General features: G+C 31.6%; 9 non-coding genes and 1 pseudogene across 9 annotated transcripts; all 10 read right to left on the bottom strand.

Moving 5' to 3' along the window:
• Positions 1-1,139: 1,139 nt before the first annotated feature.
• Positions 1,140-16,394, bottom strand: part of LOC114553064 (mannan-binding lectin serine protease 1-like) — an 80,966-nt pseudogene continuing 65,711 nt past the window's right edge.
• Positions 7,306-7,378, bottom strand: trnaa-cgc (transfer RNA alanine (anticodon CGC)). Its single transcript has one exon. It is a non-coding gene; the product is annotated as a tRNA-Ala (tRNA).
• On the bottom strand, positions 7,785-7,857 carry trnaa-agc (transfer RNA alanine (anticodon AGC)). The gene has a single exon. It is a non-coding gene; the product is annotated as a tRNA-Ala (tRNA).
• trnaa-agc (transfer RNA alanine (anticodon AGC)) lies at positions 8,159-8,231 on the bottom strand. Its single transcript has one exon. It is a non-coding gene; the product is annotated as a tRNA-Ala (tRNA).
• On the bottom strand, positions 9,644-9,716 carry trnaa-cgc (transfer RNA alanine (anticodon CGC)). Its single transcript has one exon. It is a non-coding gene; the product is annotated as a tRNA-Ala (tRNA).
• Positions 10,695-10,767, bottom strand: trnaa-cgc (transfer RNA alanine (anticodon CGC)). Its single transcript has one exon. It is a non-coding gene; the product is annotated as a tRNA-Ala (tRNA).
• trnaa-cgc (transfer RNA alanine (anticodon CGC)) lies at positions 11,149-11,221 on the bottom strand. The gene has a single exon. It is a non-coding gene; the product is annotated as a tRNA-Ala (tRNA).
• Positions 11,524-11,596, bottom strand: trnaa-agc (transfer RNA alanine (anticodon AGC)). Its single transcript has one exon. It is a non-coding gene; the product is annotated as a tRNA-Ala (tRNA).
• Positions 13,427-13,499, bottom strand: trnaa-cgc (transfer RNA alanine (anticodon CGC)). The gene has a single exon. It is a non-coding gene; the product is annotated as a tRNA-Ala (tRNA).
• trnaa-cgc (transfer RNA alanine (anticodon CGC)) lies at positions 15,806-15,878 on the bottom strand. The gene has a single exon. It is a non-coding gene; the product is annotated as a tRNA-Ala (tRNA).

Below are 16,394 nucleotides of genomic sequence, written 5' to 3'. Positions count from 1 at the left end.
TCACATTTTTACAACCTTTCTGCTTTTCATTCCTGACATTTTGAACCATGGACGTACCGGACAGAGACCATCTACAGGACATACAGGAGACAAAGACCATCTACAGGACATACAGGAGACAAAAGCCATCCGCAGGACATACAGGAGACAGAGACCATCTACAAGACATACAGGAGACTAAGACCATCTACAGGACATACAGGAGACAGAGACCATCTACAGGACATACAGAAGACTAAGACCATCTACAGGACATACAGGAGACAGAGACCACCTACAGGACATACAGGAGACAGAGACCATCTACAGGACATACAGGAGACAGAGACCACCTACAGGACATACAGGAGACAAAGACCACCTACATGACATACAGGAGATTTTTGCAAAATGTTAATTTAACATTTAAAGCATGTAAACATGTTCTAGTTCAAACACAAAATGCAAGTATAATCCTGAAAATGCCAAATTGCCCTTTAAAAAACCAAAAAAAACTTTTAAAAAGATGCATAATGCATCATTCATAAAATAATGATTATATTTTGATTTAGTGATGGATTCTAAACATTTGAAACACAGTGTTGAAATGTTTTTCAGTCACAAGGCTGTTAATAAAGTCTCTACTGGTCCTGTATATTTAGACTTGTCAGGGGGACCATGATGTCAGCCAGTCTGAGATCCACTGGTTTGAAGGACTGAGCTTTACGAAGACTTACACACTCAAAGTTCTTTCTCTGATTTATATGTTTTACTAACGTCTGTAAAATGATGTCAAATACAGAAACTGAACAACACAAAAACACATTTCTTTGCAAAAGGTGTTTATTTAATTTCATTAACAAAAGGTTTCATATGAATCAAACAAAGGAGTGTAAAATATAATGACAGAAGTGAAGAAGATACAAATCAGTGAAGATAAGATGTTTAAATTTATAAAATATCTTAAATAATGTAGCTTCGTCTGATTTCTGTGTTGGAGGCAGCAAAGCATTCTGGGATAGAAAATGGAGTGTAAGTCTTTGGTGGAAGTATTCATTAAAACATTAAAGACTCAGAAACACAAACAGCTGTCTGTCTGTCTGTCTGTCTGTCTGCCTGCCTGCCTGCCTGCCTGTCTGTCTGTCAGTCTGTCTGTCTGTCTGTCTGTCTGTCTGTCTGTCTGTCTGCCTGCCTGCCTGCCTGTCTGTCTGTCTCCCTGTCTCACCCTCAGGCAGCAGCCTGCAGCTGCCTCTCTATCCACTCCACATACTTCCTGACCCGAGTGTAGACTCCGTAGACCCTGTGGCTGCCACACTCCTCTGGCCCGGCCCAGGACACCAGGCCTAACACCTCCCACCGCTGGGTGACCCCGTCCTGCATCACAAACGCCCCCCCGCTGTCCCCCAAACATGTGTCCCTCCCCCCCTGGAAGAAGCCCGCGCAGAACATGTTGTCCGTGATGTTGTAGCTGCCGGAGCGCGAGGCATAGCTCGCCAAACACTCGTCCTGAGAAACCACGGGCAGCTTGACGTACTGCAGGAGGTCAGAGGTCAGTGAGGGGGGGGTCGGAGGTCAGCGAGGGGGGGTCAGAGGGAGAGGCGTTCAGGTTCAGGTTGGAGATTCCCCAACCGGCGACTACACCCAGAGAGTTCGGCAGGGGAGAGGGGGGTCGCCCTGGGAAGAGAGAGAGAGAGGGAGAGAGAGAGAGAGAGACAGAAAAAAAAAGAGAGAGAGAGAGAGAGAGAGAGAAGAGAGAGAGGGACAGAGAAAAAAAAAGAGAGAGAGAGAGAGAGAGAGAGAGAGAGAGACAGAGAGAGAGAGACAGAGAAAAAGAGAGAGAGAGAGAGAGACAGAGAAAAAAAAAACAAGATATTTACATTCATCTTTCTACAACTCAGCACCAGAAAAAAGTCATAAAAGTCATAGTATAGTTGTAGAAAAAGACAGAATTTGAAGTTACGACATTGTTTCATGTTTCATCAAATTACTCATGTATGTTGAAAAAAGTCATAAAAAAGTCATAATTTGACGAAAAAAGTATTAAAATTCATAAAAAGTCATAAAAAGTCATAAAAAGTCATAGTATAGTATGTTGAAAAGTCATAAAAGTTATAGAATACTATGTCGAAAAAAGTAATAAAAAGTTATAGTATAGTTGTTGAAAAAAGTCATAATTTGAAGTTTCGACATTGTTTCATGTTTCATCAAATAACTCATGTCAAAAAAATTCATTCAAATGTCAAAGTATTTTATGTTGAAAAAAGTTATTGCTAAAGTCCTCTGGAGAATGTGGGCATCGATCACACTACCTCTCGCAGGCTAAGCAAGCGTTCTACCATTTGAGATAATTCCCCTCCAGGAAATGCAAAATAAGTCATGAAAAAAATCATAGTATATTATGTTGAAAAAAGTCACAAAAAAGTCATGTATTGTATGTCGAAAAAAAAAAAGTCTACTATGTCGAAAAAATTCATAAAAGTAAAAAAAAAGTCATACAAATTCATAGCATAGTATTTCGATGAAAAGTCTTTAAAAAGTCTTAGCAGCACGCTGACAGCATGGTGGCCCAGTGGTTAGCCCTGTGGCCTCACAGCAAGAAGGTTCTCTGTTTGAATCCAGTTCGTTTCCTCCGGGTGCTCCGGTTTCCCCCACCATCAAAAACATGTACTAGGTTCTCCAGTCAGTGCCCTTGATCAAGGCACTGGCTCAGATCTGGAGTTGGTCCCTGGTTGCTGTCATTGGCTACCCACTTCTCCCTTGAGGGATGGGTTAAATGCAGAGAATGAATTTCGCTACATGTATGTGTATGTGACAAATAAAGTACCTTTATACTATGTCGAAAGAAGTCATAAAATAATCATTGTATAGTAAATTAAAAGAAGTCATAGTATAGTATGTCGAAAAAAATCATAGTATAATATGTCCAAAAAAGTCATTAAAGGTCATAATATAGTATGTTAAAAAAGTCATAGCATAGTATGTCGAAAAAAGTCACAAAAATGTCATGTATTGTATGTCGATAAAAATCAAAGTCTACTATGTCGAATATATTCATAAAAGTAATATAATACAAATTCATAGCATAGTACATTGAAAAAAACTCTTTAGTATAGTATGTCGAAAAAAGGCATAAAAAAGTCATAGTATAGAATGTCGAAAAAAGTCATAAAAAGTCATAATTTTAATATTCGGTTGTAAAGCAACAAGAAACAAACACTAGTCTAAATCAAAAGAAGAGCCCCAAGTCCTCTCGAGAATGTGGGCATCGATCCCACTACCTCTCGCATGCGAAGCAAGCGCTCTACCATTTGAGGTTATTCCCCTCTGGAAAACATGGATTCAAAGTCATTAAAAAATGTATATTATTATATTATGTTGGAAAAAGTCACAAATAGGTCATGTATTGTATGTCGAAAAAAATCATAAAAGTCATAAAAAGTCATACAAATTCATAGCATAGTATATTGAAAAAAGTCTTTAGTATAGTATGTCGAAAAAAGTTATAAAAGTCATAATTTCAAGTTTCGTTTGTAAAACAACAAGAAACAAACACTAGTCTAAATCAAGAGAAGAATCTAAAGTCCTCTGGAGAATGTGGGCATCGATCCCACTACCTCTCACATGCTAAGCAAGCACTCTACCATTTGAGCTAATTCCCCTCTTGAAAATTTGGATTAAAAGTCATTAAAAAATGTATATTATTATATTATGTTGGAAAAAGTCATAAAAAGGTCATGTATTGTATGTCGAAAAAAAATCATAAAAGTCATAAAAAGTCATACAAATTCATAGCATAGTACATTGAAAAAACTCTTTAGTATAGTATGTCGAAAAAAAGGCATAAAAAGTCATAGTATAGAATGTCAAAAAAAAAAAATTCATAAAAAGTCATAATTTGAATATTCGGTTGTAAAGCAACAAGAAACAAACACTAGTCTAAATCAAAGAAAGAGCCCAAAGTCCTCTGGAGAATGTGGGCATCGATCCCACTACCTCTCGCATGCTAAGCAAAGCAAGCTCTACCATTTGAGCTAATTCCCTCTGGAAAACATGGATTAAAAGTCATTAAAAAATTATATTATTATATTATGTTGGAAAAAGTCATAAAAAGGTCATGTATTGTATGTCGAAAAAAAAAAAAAGTCATAAAAGTCATAAAAAAATTTGAGTCATACAAATTCATAGCATAGTATATTGAAAAAAAAGTCTTTAGTATAGTATGTCGAAAAAAAAAAAAAAGCATAAAAAAATTCATAGTATAGAATGTTGAAAAAAAATTCATAGTTATAAAAAAGTCATAATTTCAATTTCGGTTTGTAAAACAACAAGAAACAAACACTAGTCTAAATCAAGAGAAGAGTCCCAAGTCCTCTGGAGAATGTGGGCATCGATCCCACTACCTCTCGCATGCTAAGCAAGCACTCTACCATTTGAGCTAATTCCCCTCTGGAAACTATGGATTAAAAGTCATTAAAAAATGTATATTATTATATTATGTTGGAAAAAGTCATAAATAGGTCATGTATTGTATGTCGAAAAAAATCATAAAAGTCATAAAAAGTCATACAAATTCATAGCATAGTATTTTGAAAAAAAGTCTTTAGTATAGTATGTCGAAAAAAGGCATAAAAAAGTCATAGTATAGAATGTTGAAAAAAGTCATAAAAGTCATAATTTCAAGTTTTGGTTGTAAAACAACAAGAAACAAACACTAGTCTAAATCAAGAGAAGAGTCTAAAGAACTCTGGAGAATGTGGGCATCAATCCCACTACCTCTCGCATGCTAAGCAAGCGCTCTACCATTTGAGCTAATTCCCCTCTTGAAAAATTCGGATTAAAAGTCATTAAATAATGTATATTATTATATTATGTTGGAAAAGTCATAAAAAGGTCATGTATTGTATGTTGAAAAAAAATCATAAAAGTCATAAAAAGTCATACAAATTCATAGCATAGTACATTGAAAAAAACTCTTTAGTATAGAATGTCGAAAAAAGGCATAAAAAAGTCATGGTATAGAATGTCAAAAAAAGTCACAAAAGTCATAATAAGACATAATTTCAAGTTTCGATTGTAAAACAACAAGAAAAAAACACTAGTCTAAATCAAGAGAAGAGTTTAAAGTCCTCTGGAGAATGTGGGCATCGATCTCACTACCTCTCGCAACAAGAAAGAAACACTAGTCTAAATCAAAAGAAAAGTCCCCAAAAATTTATATTAGAATGTGGGCATCGATCCCACTAAAGCCATTTGAGCTAAAAAAAATCATCTGGAAAACATGGATTAAAAGTTCACTGAAAAATTTATATTATTATATTATGTTGGAAAAAGTCATAGTATAGAATGTCGAAAAAAGTCATAAAAAGTCATAATTTGAATATTCGGTTGTAAAGCAACAAGAAACAAACACTAGTCTAAATCAAAAGAAGAGCCCAAAGTCCTCTGGAGAATGTGGGCATTGATCCCACTACCTCTCGCATGCGAAGCAAGCGCTCTACCATTTGAGGTTATTCCAATCTGGAAAACATGGATTAAAAGTCAATAAAAAATTTATATTATTATATTCTGTTGGAAAAAGTCACAAAAAGGTCATGTATTGTATGTCGAAAAAAAAATCATAAAAAATTCATCATAAAAGTCATAAAAAAGTCATACAAATTCATAGCATGGTATATTGAAAAAAACTCTTTAGTATAGTATGTCGAAAAAAAAATAAAAAAAGTCATAGTATAGAATGTCGAAAAAAAGTCATAAAAAGTCATAATTTGAATATTTTAGGTTTGTAAAAAACAAGAAAAAAAACACTAGTCTAAATCAAAAGAAGAGCCCCAAGTCCTCTGGAGAATGTGGGCATCAATCCCACTACCTCTCGCATGCTAAGCAAGCAAGCGCTCTACCATTTGAGCTAATTCCCCTCTTGAAAATTTGATTAAAAGTCATTAAAAAATGTATATTATTATATTATGTTGGAAAAGTCATAAAAAAGGTCATGTATAGTATGTCGAAAAAAAAAATCAAAAAATTCATAAAAAGTCATACAAATTCATAGCATAGTACATTGAAAAAAAACTTTAGTATAGTATGTCGAAAAAAGGCATAAAAAGTCATAGTATAGAATGTCGAAAAAAGTCATAAAAAGTCATAATTTGAATATTCGGTTTGTAAAACAACAAGAAACAAACACTAGTCTAAATCAAAAGAAGAGCCCCAAGTCCTCTGGAGAATGTGGGCATCGATCCCACCTCTCTCGATGCTAAGCAAGCGCTCTACCATTTGAGCTAATTCCCCTCTGGAAAACATGGATTAAAAGTCAATAAAAAATTTATATTATTATATTTCTGTTGGAAAAAAGTCACAAAAAGGTCATGTATTGTATGTCGAAAAAAAATCAAAAAAGTCATAAAAAAAGTCATAAAAGTCATAAAAATTCATAGCATATTATATTGCATGGTATATTTGAAAAAAGCATCTTTAAAAAAAGTCATAAAACCATTTGAGGTTATTCCCCTCTGAAAACATGGATTAAAAAAAGTCATTAAAAAATAAAAATCTTATATTATTATTATTATGTTGGAAAAAGTCACAAAAAGTCATGTATTGTATGTCGAAAAAAATCATAAAAGTCATAAAAAGTCATACAAATTCATAGCATAGTATATTGAAAAAAATCTTTAGTATAGTATGTCGAAAAAAGGCATAAAAATGTCATAGTATAGAATGTCGAAAAAAGTCATAAAAGTCATAAAAAGTTATAATTTCAAGTTTCGTTGTAAAAAAAGTCAAAAAGAAACAAACATACAAATTCATCAAAAATCAAAAAAAATTGTATAGTATGTCGAAAAAAGGCATGAAAAAAGTCATAGTATAGAATGTCAAAAAAAGTCACAAAAGTCATAATAAGACATAATTTCAAGGTTCGATTGTAAAACAACAAGAAAAAAACACTAGTCTAAATCAAGAGAAGAGTTTAAAGTCCTCTGGAGAATGTGGGCATCGATCTCACTACCTCCTCTCGCAAACAAGAAACAAACACTAGTCTAAATCACAAGAAAGAAACACTAGTCTAAATCAAAAGAAGAGCCCCAAGTCCTCCGGAGAATGTGGGCATCATCCCACTATTGATCCCACTAAAATCATTTGAGCTAATTCCCCTCTGGAAAACATGGATTAAAAGTCACTGAAAAATTTATATTATTATATTATGTTGGAAAAAGTCATAGCATAGAATGTCGAAAAAAGTCATAAAAAGTCATAATTTGAATATTCGGTTGTAAAGCAACAAGAAACAAACACTAGTCTAAATCAAAAGAAGAGCCCCAAGTCCTCTGGAGAATGTGGGCATCGATCCCACTACCTCTCGCATGCGAAGCAAGCGCTCTACCATTTGAGCTAATTCCCCTCTGGAAAACATGGATTAAAAGTCACTGAAAAATTTACATTATTATATTATGTTGGAAAAAGTCACAAAAAGGTCATGTATTGTATGTCGAAAATAAAAAATCAAAGTCTACTATGTCGAAAATATTCATAAAAGTAATAAAAAGTCATACAAATTCATAGCATAGTATTTCGAAATAAAGTCTTTAAAAAGTCATAGCATCGTATGTCGAAAAAAGTCACAAAAATGTCATGTATTGTATGTCTATAAAAACAAAGTCTATATGTCGAATATATTCATAAAAGTAATAAAAAGACATACAAATTCATAGCATAGTATTTTGAAAAAAAGTCTTTAGTATAGTATGTCGAAAAAAGGCATAAAAAAGTCATAGTATAGAATGTCGAAAAAAGAGTCTAAAGACCTCTGGAGAATGTGGGCATCGATCCCACTACCTCTCGCATGCTAAGCAAGCGCTCTACCATTTGAGCTAATTCCCCTCTTGAAAAATTCGGATTAAAAGTCATTAAATAATGTATATTATTATATTATGTTGGAAAAGTCATAAAAAGGTCATGTATTGTATGTTGAAAAAAAATCATAAAAGTCATAAAAAGTCATACAAATTCATAGCATAGAATATTGAAAAAATGTCTTTAGTATAGTATGTCGAAAAAATGCATAAAAAAGTCATAGTATAGAATGTTGAAAAAAGTCATAAAAGTCATAATTTCAAGTTTTGGTTGTAAAACAACAAGAAACAAACACTAGTCTAAATCAAGAGAAGAGTCTAAAGAACTCTGGAGAATGTGGGCATCGATCCCACTACCTCTCGCATGCTAAGCAAGCGCTCTACCATTTGAGCTAATTCCCCTCTTGAAAAATTCGGATTAAAAGTCATTAAATAATGTATATTATTATATTATGTTGGAAAAGTCATAAAAAGGTCATGTATTGTATGTTGAAAAAAAATCATAAAAGTCATAAAAAGTCATACAAATTCATAGCATAGTACATTGAAAAAAACTCTTTAGTATAGAATGTCGAAAAAAGGCATAAAAAAGTCATGGTATAGAATGTCAAAAAAAGTCACAAAAGTCATAATAAGACATAATTTCAAGTTTCGATTGTAAAACAACAAGAAAAAAACACTAGTCTAAATCAAGAGAAGAGTTTAAAGTCCTCTGGAGAATGTGGGCATCGATCTCACTACCTCTCGCAACAAGAAAGAAACACTAGTCTAAATCAAAAGAAGAGCCCCAAGTCCTCCGGAGAATGTGGGCATCGATCCCACTACCGCCATTTGAGCTAATTCCCCTCTGGAAAACATGGATTAAAATTCACTGAAAAATTTATATTATTATATTATGTTGGAAAAAGTCATAGTATAGAATGTCGAAAAAAGTCATAAAAAGTCATAATTTGAATATTCGGTTGTAAAGCAACAAGAAACAAACACTAGTCTAAATCAAAAGAAGAGCCCAAAGTCCTGTGGGCATCCTCCCACTAGAATGTCCATCAATCCCACCTCTCTCATGCTAAAATTATATTGGGAAAAAGTCGCTCTACCATTTGAGGTTATTCCAATCTGGAAAACATGGATTAAAAGTCAATAAAAAATTTATATTATTATATTCTGTTGGAAAAAGTCACAAAAAGGTCATGTATTGTATGTCGAAAAAAAAAAGTCATAAAAGTCATAAAAAGTCATAAAAAAAATACAAATTCATAGCATAGTATATTGAAAAAAAAAAGTCTTTAGTATAGTATGTCGAAAAAAAAAAAGGCATAAAAAAATCATCATAGTATAGAATGTCGAAAAAAGTCATAAAAAGTCATAATTTGAATATTCGGTTGTAAAGCAACAAGAAACAAACACTAGTCTAAATCAAAAGAAGAGCCCCAAGTCCTCTGGAGAATGTGGGCATCAATCCCACTACCTCTCGCATGCGAAGCAAGCGCTCTACCATTTGAGCTAATTCCCCTCTTGAAAATTTGGATTAAAAGTCATTAAAAAATGTATATTATTATATTATGTTGGAAAAGTCATAAAAAGGTCATGTATAGTATGTCGAAAAAAAATCATAAAAGTCATAAAAAGTCATACAAATTCATAGCATAGTACATTGAAAAAAACTCTTTAGTATAGTATGTCGAAAAAAGGCATAAAAAAAAGTAGTATATAAATGTCGAAAAAAGTCATAAAAAGTCATAATTTGAATATTCGGTTGTAAAGCAACAAGAAACAAACACTAGTCTAAATCAAAAGAAGAGCCCCAAGTCCTCTGGAGAATGTGGGCATCGATCCCACTACCTCTCGCATGCGAAGCAAGCGCTCTACCACTTGAGCTAATTCCCCTCTGGAAAACATGGATTAAAAGTCAATAAAAAATTTATATTATTATATTCTGTTGGAAAAAGTCACAAAAAGGTCATGTATTGTATGTCGAAAAAAATCATAAAAGTCATAAAAGTCATAAAAAGTCATACAAATTCATAGCATGGTATATTGAAAAAAGCGCTCTACCATTTGAGGTTATTCCCCTCTGGAAAACATGGATTAAAAGTCATTAAAAAACTTATATTATTATTATTATGTTGGAAAAAGTCACAAAAAAAGTCAAAAAGGTGTATTATAAATTGAAAAAGATATGTCGAAAAAAAAAATCAAAAAGTCATAAAAAGTCATACAAATTCATAGCATAGTATATTGAAAAAAATCTTTAGTATAGTATGTCGAAAAAAGGCATAAAAATGTCATAGTATAGAATGTCGAAAAAAGTCATAAAAGTCATAAAAAGTTATAATTTCAAGTTTCGGTTGTAAAGCAACAAGAAACAAACACAAGTCAAAATCAAGGGCATTGTATAGTATGTCGAAAAAAGGCATGAAAAAAAGTCATAGTATAGAATGTCAAAAAAATCAAAAAAAGTCAAAAAAAATGTATAATAAGACATAATTTCAAGGTTCGATTGTAAAACAACAAGAAAAAAACACTAGTCTAAATCAAGAGAAGAGTTTAAAGTCCTCTGGAGAATGTGGGCATCGATCTCACTACCTCTCGCAACAAGAAAGAAACACTAGTCTAAATCAAAAGAAGAGCCCCAAGTCCTCCGGAGAATGTGGGCATCGATCCCACTACCGCCATTTGAGCTAATTCCCCTCTGGAAAACATGGATTAAAAAACTGAAAAAATATTATAAATTATTATGTTGGAAAAAAAAAGTCATAGAGAATGTCGAAAAAAAAGTCATAAAAAGTCATAATTTGAATATTCGGTTGTAAAGCAACAAGAAACAAACACTAGTCTAAATCAAAAGAAGAGCCCCAAGTCCTCTGGAGAATGTGGGCATCGATCCCACTACCTCTCGCATGCGAAGCAAGCGCTCTACCATTTGAGCTAATTCCCCTCTGGAAAACATGGATTAAAAGTCAATAAAAAATTTATATTATTATATTATGTTGGAAAAAGTCACAAAAAGGTCATGTATTGTATGTCGAAAAAAAAAATCAAAAAGTCTACTAAAAAAATCATAAAAAAAAGTCATAAAAAGTCATACAAATTCATAGCATAGTATATTTGAAAAAAAGTCTTTAAAAAGTATAGTATGTCGAAAAAAGTCAAAAAAAGTCATAAAAATGTCATAAAAGTATAGTCTAATGTCGAAAAATTCATAAAAAGTCATAAAGACAATTTCAATAGTATTTTGAAAAAAAAAAAGTCTTTAGTATAGTAAAAAAACAACAAAACAAACACTAGTCTAAATCAAAAGAAGAGTCCCCAAGTCCTCTGGAGAATGTGGGCATCGATCCCACTACCTCTCGCATGCGAAGCAAGCGCTCTACCATTTGAGCTAATTCCCCTCTGGAAAACATGGATTAAAAGTCATTAAAAAATTTATATTATTATATTATGTTGGAAAAAGTCATAAAAGGTCATGTATTGTATGTCGAAAAAAAAAGTCATAAAAGTCATAAAAAGTCATACAAATTCATAGCATAGTATATTGAAAAAAATCTTTAGTATAGTATGTCGAAAAAAGGCATAAAAAAGTCATAGTATAGAATGTCAAAAAAGTCATAAAAGTCATAATTTCAAATATTTGGTTTGTAAAACAACAAGAAACAAACACTAGTCTAAATCAAGAGAAGAGTCTAAAGTCCTCTGGAGAATGTGGGCATCGATCCCACTACCTCTCGCATGCTAAGCAAGCGCTCTACCATTTGAGCTAATTCCCCTCTTGAAAATTTGGATTAAAAGTCATTAAAAATGTATATTATTATATTATGTTGGAAAAAGTCACAAAAAGGTCATGTATTGTATGTCGAAAAAAATCATAAAAGTCATAAAAGTCATAAAAAGTCATACAAATTCATAGCATGGTATATTGAAAAAAGTCTTTAGTATAGTATGTCGAAAAAAGGCATAAAAAAGTCATAGTATAGAATGTCGAAAAAAAAAAAGTAAAAAGTCATAATTTGAATATTTCGGTTTTGTAAAACAACAAGAAAAAAACACTAGTCTAAATCAAAAGAAGAGCCCCAAGTCCTCTGGAGAATGTGGGCATCAATCCCACTACCTCTCGCATGCGAAGCAAGCGCTCTACCATTTGAGCTAATTCCCCTCTGGAAAACATGGATTAAAAGTCAATAAAAAATTTATATTATTATATTCTGTTGGAAAAAGTCACAAAAAAAAAATGTATTGTATGTCGAAAAAAAATCATAAAAAGTCATAAAAAGTCATAAAAAAATTTACAAATTCATAGCATAGTATATTGAAAAAAAAAAAAAAGTTTATATATGAGTTAAGGCCCCTCTGGAAAACATGGATTAAAAAAAAAAGTTAAAAAAAAGTCATAATTTGATTATTATGTTGGAAAAAAAGTCACAAAAGGTATAAATATAGAAAAAAATCAAAATGTCCTCTGGAAAGTCATAAAAAAAGTCAGTCATAATTTGAAAAAAAGTCTTTATTTGAGTAATGTCTTGAAAAAGGGATTAAAAAATTAAAAAAAGTATATTATTATCAAAAAAAGTCAAATGGAAAAAGTCATAAAAAGAATCATGTCCCAATTTCATGTTTGGGCATTGAAAGAAAAAAAAAAAAAGTACAAATTCATAGCATAGTACAAAAAAAGTCAAAAAAGGTCATTAGTATAGTATGTCGAAAAAAAATCATGAAAAAAAGTCATAGTATAGAATGTCAAAAAAAAAAAAAAGTCATAAAAAGACATAATTTCAAAAAGTTATTTGAATTTCGTTGTAAAACAACAAAAAAAACACTAGTCTAAATCAAGAGAAGAGTTTAAAGTCCTCTGGAGAATGTGGGCATCGATCCACTACCTCTCAACAAAAGAAAAAAACACTAAAAAAGTCTAAATCAAAAAACCCCATTCCTAGAATGTGGGCATCGATCCCAAAACATGGATTAAAAGTCATTAAAAATTTATATTATTATATTCCCCTGGAAAAAGTCATAAAAGGTCATGTATGGATTAAAAAATCATAAAAGTCAAAAATTATGTTGAAAAAAATTATCATAAAAAAAAGTCATAGTATAGAATGTCGAAAAAAAGTCATAAAAAGTCATAATTTGAATATTCGGTTGTAAAGCAACAAGAAAAACAAACACTAGTCTAAATCAAAAAAGAGCCCCAAGTCCTCTGGAGAATGTGGGCATCGATCCCACTACCTCTATGCATGCTAAGCAAGCGCTCTACCATTTGAGCTAATTCCCCTCTGGAAAACATGGATTAAAAGTCATTAAAAAATTATATTATTATATTATGTTGGAAAAAGTCATAAAAAGGTCATGTATTGTATGTCGAAAAAAAAAATAAAAAGTCATACAAAAAAATCATAAAAAGCATAGTATTCATAGCATAGTAAAAAAAAAAGTCTTTAGTATAGTATGTCGAAAAAAGGCATAAAAAAATGTCATAGTATAGAATGTCGAAATATTCATAAAAAGTAAAAAAAGTCATAAAAAGTCATAATTTGAATATTCGGTTTAAAGCAACAAGAAACAAACACTAGTCTAAATCAAAAAAAGAGCCCCAAGTCCTCTGGAGAATGTGGGCATCGATCCCACTACCTCTCGCATGCGAAGCAAGCGCTCTACCATTTGAGCTAATTCCCCTCTGGAAAACATGGATTAAAAGTCATTAAAAAATTTATATTATTATATTATGTTGGAAAAAGTCATAAAAAGGTCATGTATTGTATGTCGAAAAAAAAAAAAAAGTCATAAAAAGTCATAAAATTCATAGCATAGTATATTGAAAAAAAAAAGTCTTTAGTATAGTATGTCGAAAAAAAAAAGGCATAAAAAAGTCATAGTATAGAATGTCGAAAAAAGTCATAAAAGTCATAATTTCAAGTTTCGTTTGTAAAACAACAAGAAACAAACACTAGTCTAAATCAAGAGAAGAGTCTAAAGTCCTCTGGAGAATGTGGGCATCGATCCCACTACCTCTCGCATGCTAAGCAAGCGCTCTACCATTTGAGCTAATTCCCTTCTTGAAAATTTGGATTAAAAGTCATTAAAAAATGTATATTATTATATTATGTTGGAAAAAGTCATAAAAAGGTCATGTATTGTATGTCGAAAAAAAAAAAGTCATAAAAAGTCATAAAAAGTCATACAAATTCATAGCATAGTACATTGAAAAAAAAAACTTTAGTATAGTATGTCGAAAAAAAGTAAAAAAAAAAATAAAAAAAAAAGTCATAGTATAGAATGTCGAAAAAAGTCATAAAAGTCATAAAAAGTTATAATTTCAAGTTTCGGTTGTAAAGCAACAAGAAACAAACACAAGTCAAAATCAAGGGCATTGTATAGTATGTCGAAAAAAGGCATGAAAAAAGTCATAGTATAGAATGTCAAAAAAAGTCACAAAAGTCATAATAAGACATAATTTCAAGTTCGATTGTAAAACAACAAGAAAAAAACACTAGTCTAAATCAAGAGAAGAGTTTAAAGTCCTCTGGAGAATGTGGGCATCGATCTCACTACCTCTCGCAACAAGAAAGAAACACTAGTCTAAATCAAAAGAAGAGCCCCAAGTCCTCCGGAGAATGTGGGCATCGATCCCACTACCGCCATTTGAGCTAATTCCCCTCTGGAAAACATGGATTAAAAGTCACTGAAAAATTTATATTATTATATTATGTTGGAAAAAGTCACAAAAAGGTCATGTATTGTATGTCGAAAAAAAAAAAAAAAGTCTAGATGTCGAAAAAAAGTCATAAAAAAAAAAGTCATAATTCATTGAATATTCATTGAAAAAAGTCAAAAGTAAACAAAAACTAGTCTAAATCAAAAAAAAAAGCCCAAAGTCCTCTGGAGAAACAAAAAAACAAAAACTATCTAAATCCCAAAAAAAAGTCTAAAGTCCTCTGGAGAATGTGGGCAAAAATCCCACTACCATTTGAAAGCGCTACCATTCTAATTCCCCTCTGAAAAACATGGATTAAAAGTCAATAAAAAATTTATATTATTATATTATGTTGGAAAAAGTCACAAAAAGGTCATGTATTGTATGTCGAAAAAAATCATCAAAGTCATAAAAAGTCATACAAATTCATAGCATAGTACATTGAAAAAAACTCTTTAGCATAGTATGTCGAAAAAAGGCATAAAAAAGACATAGTATAGAATGTCGAAAAAAGTCATAAAAAGTCATAATTTGAATATTCGTTTGTAAAGCAACAAGAAACAAACACTAGTCTAAATCAAAAGAAGAGCCCCAAGTCCTCTGGAGAATGTGGGAATCGATCCCATGCGAAGCAAGCGCTCTACCATTTGAGGTTATTCCCCTCTGGAAAACATGGATTCAAAGTCATTAAAAAATTTATATTATTATATTATGTTGGAAAAAGTCATAAAAAGGTCATGTATTGTATGTCGAAAAAAAAATAAAAAGTCATAAAAAGTCATACAAATTCATAGCATAGTACATTGAAAAAACTCTTTAGTATAGTATGTCGAAAAAAAAAGGCATAAAAAGTCATAGTATAGAATGTTTCGTTTGTCAAAAAGTCAAATTTGAAGAAAAAAAACAAGAAACAAACACTAGTCTAAATCAAGAGAAGAATCTAAAGTCCTCTGGAGAATGTGGGCATCTATCCCACTACCTCTCGCATGCTAAGCAAGCACTCTACCATTTGAGCTAATTCCCCTCTTGAAAATTTGGATTAAAAGTCATTAAAAAATGTATATTATTATATTATGTTGGAAAAAGTCATAAATAGGTCATGTATTGTATGTCGAAAAAAATCATAAAAGTCATAAAAAGTCATACAAATTCATAGCATAGTATATTGAAAAAAGTCTTTAGTATAGTATGTCGAAAAAAGTCATAAAAAGTCATAATTTGAATATTCGGTTGTAAAGCAACAAGAAACAAACACTAGTCTAAATCAAAAGAAGAGCCCCAAGTCCTCTGGAGAATGTGGGCATCGATCCCACTACCTCTCGCATGCGAAGCAAGCGCTCTACCACTTGAGCTAATTCCCCTCTGGAAAACATGGATTAAAAGTCAATAAAAAATTTATATTATTATATTCTGTTGGAAAAAGTCACAAAAAGGTCATGTATTGTATGTCGAAAAAAATCATAAAAGTCATAAAAGTCATAAAAAGTCATAGAAATTCATAGCATGGTATATTGAAAAAAGTCTTTAGTATAGAATGTCGAAAAAAGTCATAAAAAGTCATAATATAGAAAAAAAAAAAAAAAGTCATAAAAGTTAAATATTTGGTTGTAAAAACAACAAGAAACAAACACTAGTCTAAATCAAATTAAGAGCCCCAAGTCCTCTGGAGAATGTGGGCATCGATCCCACTACCTCTCGCATGCTAAGCAAGCACTCTACCATTTGAGCTAATTCCCCTCTTGAAAATTTGGATTAAAAGTCATTAAAAAATGTATATTATTATATTATGTTGGAAAAGTCATAAAAAGGTCATGTATAGTATGTCGAAAAAAAATCATAAAAGTCATAAAAAGTCATAAAAAGTCAAAAATCATAGC

The sequence above is a fragment of the Perca flavescens genome, chromosome 3 (assembly GCF_004354835.1).
Source record: "Perca flavescens isolate YP-PL-M2 chromosome 3, PFLA_1.0, whole genome shotgun sequence".
NCBI classification, from domain to species: domain Eukaryota; kingdom Metazoa; phylum Chordata; class Actinopteri; order Perciformes; family Percidae; genus Perca; species Perca flavescens.
The sequence above is the reverse complement of the archived record's forward strand: the minus strand, read 5'-3'. Positions and strand labels throughout refer to the sequence as shown.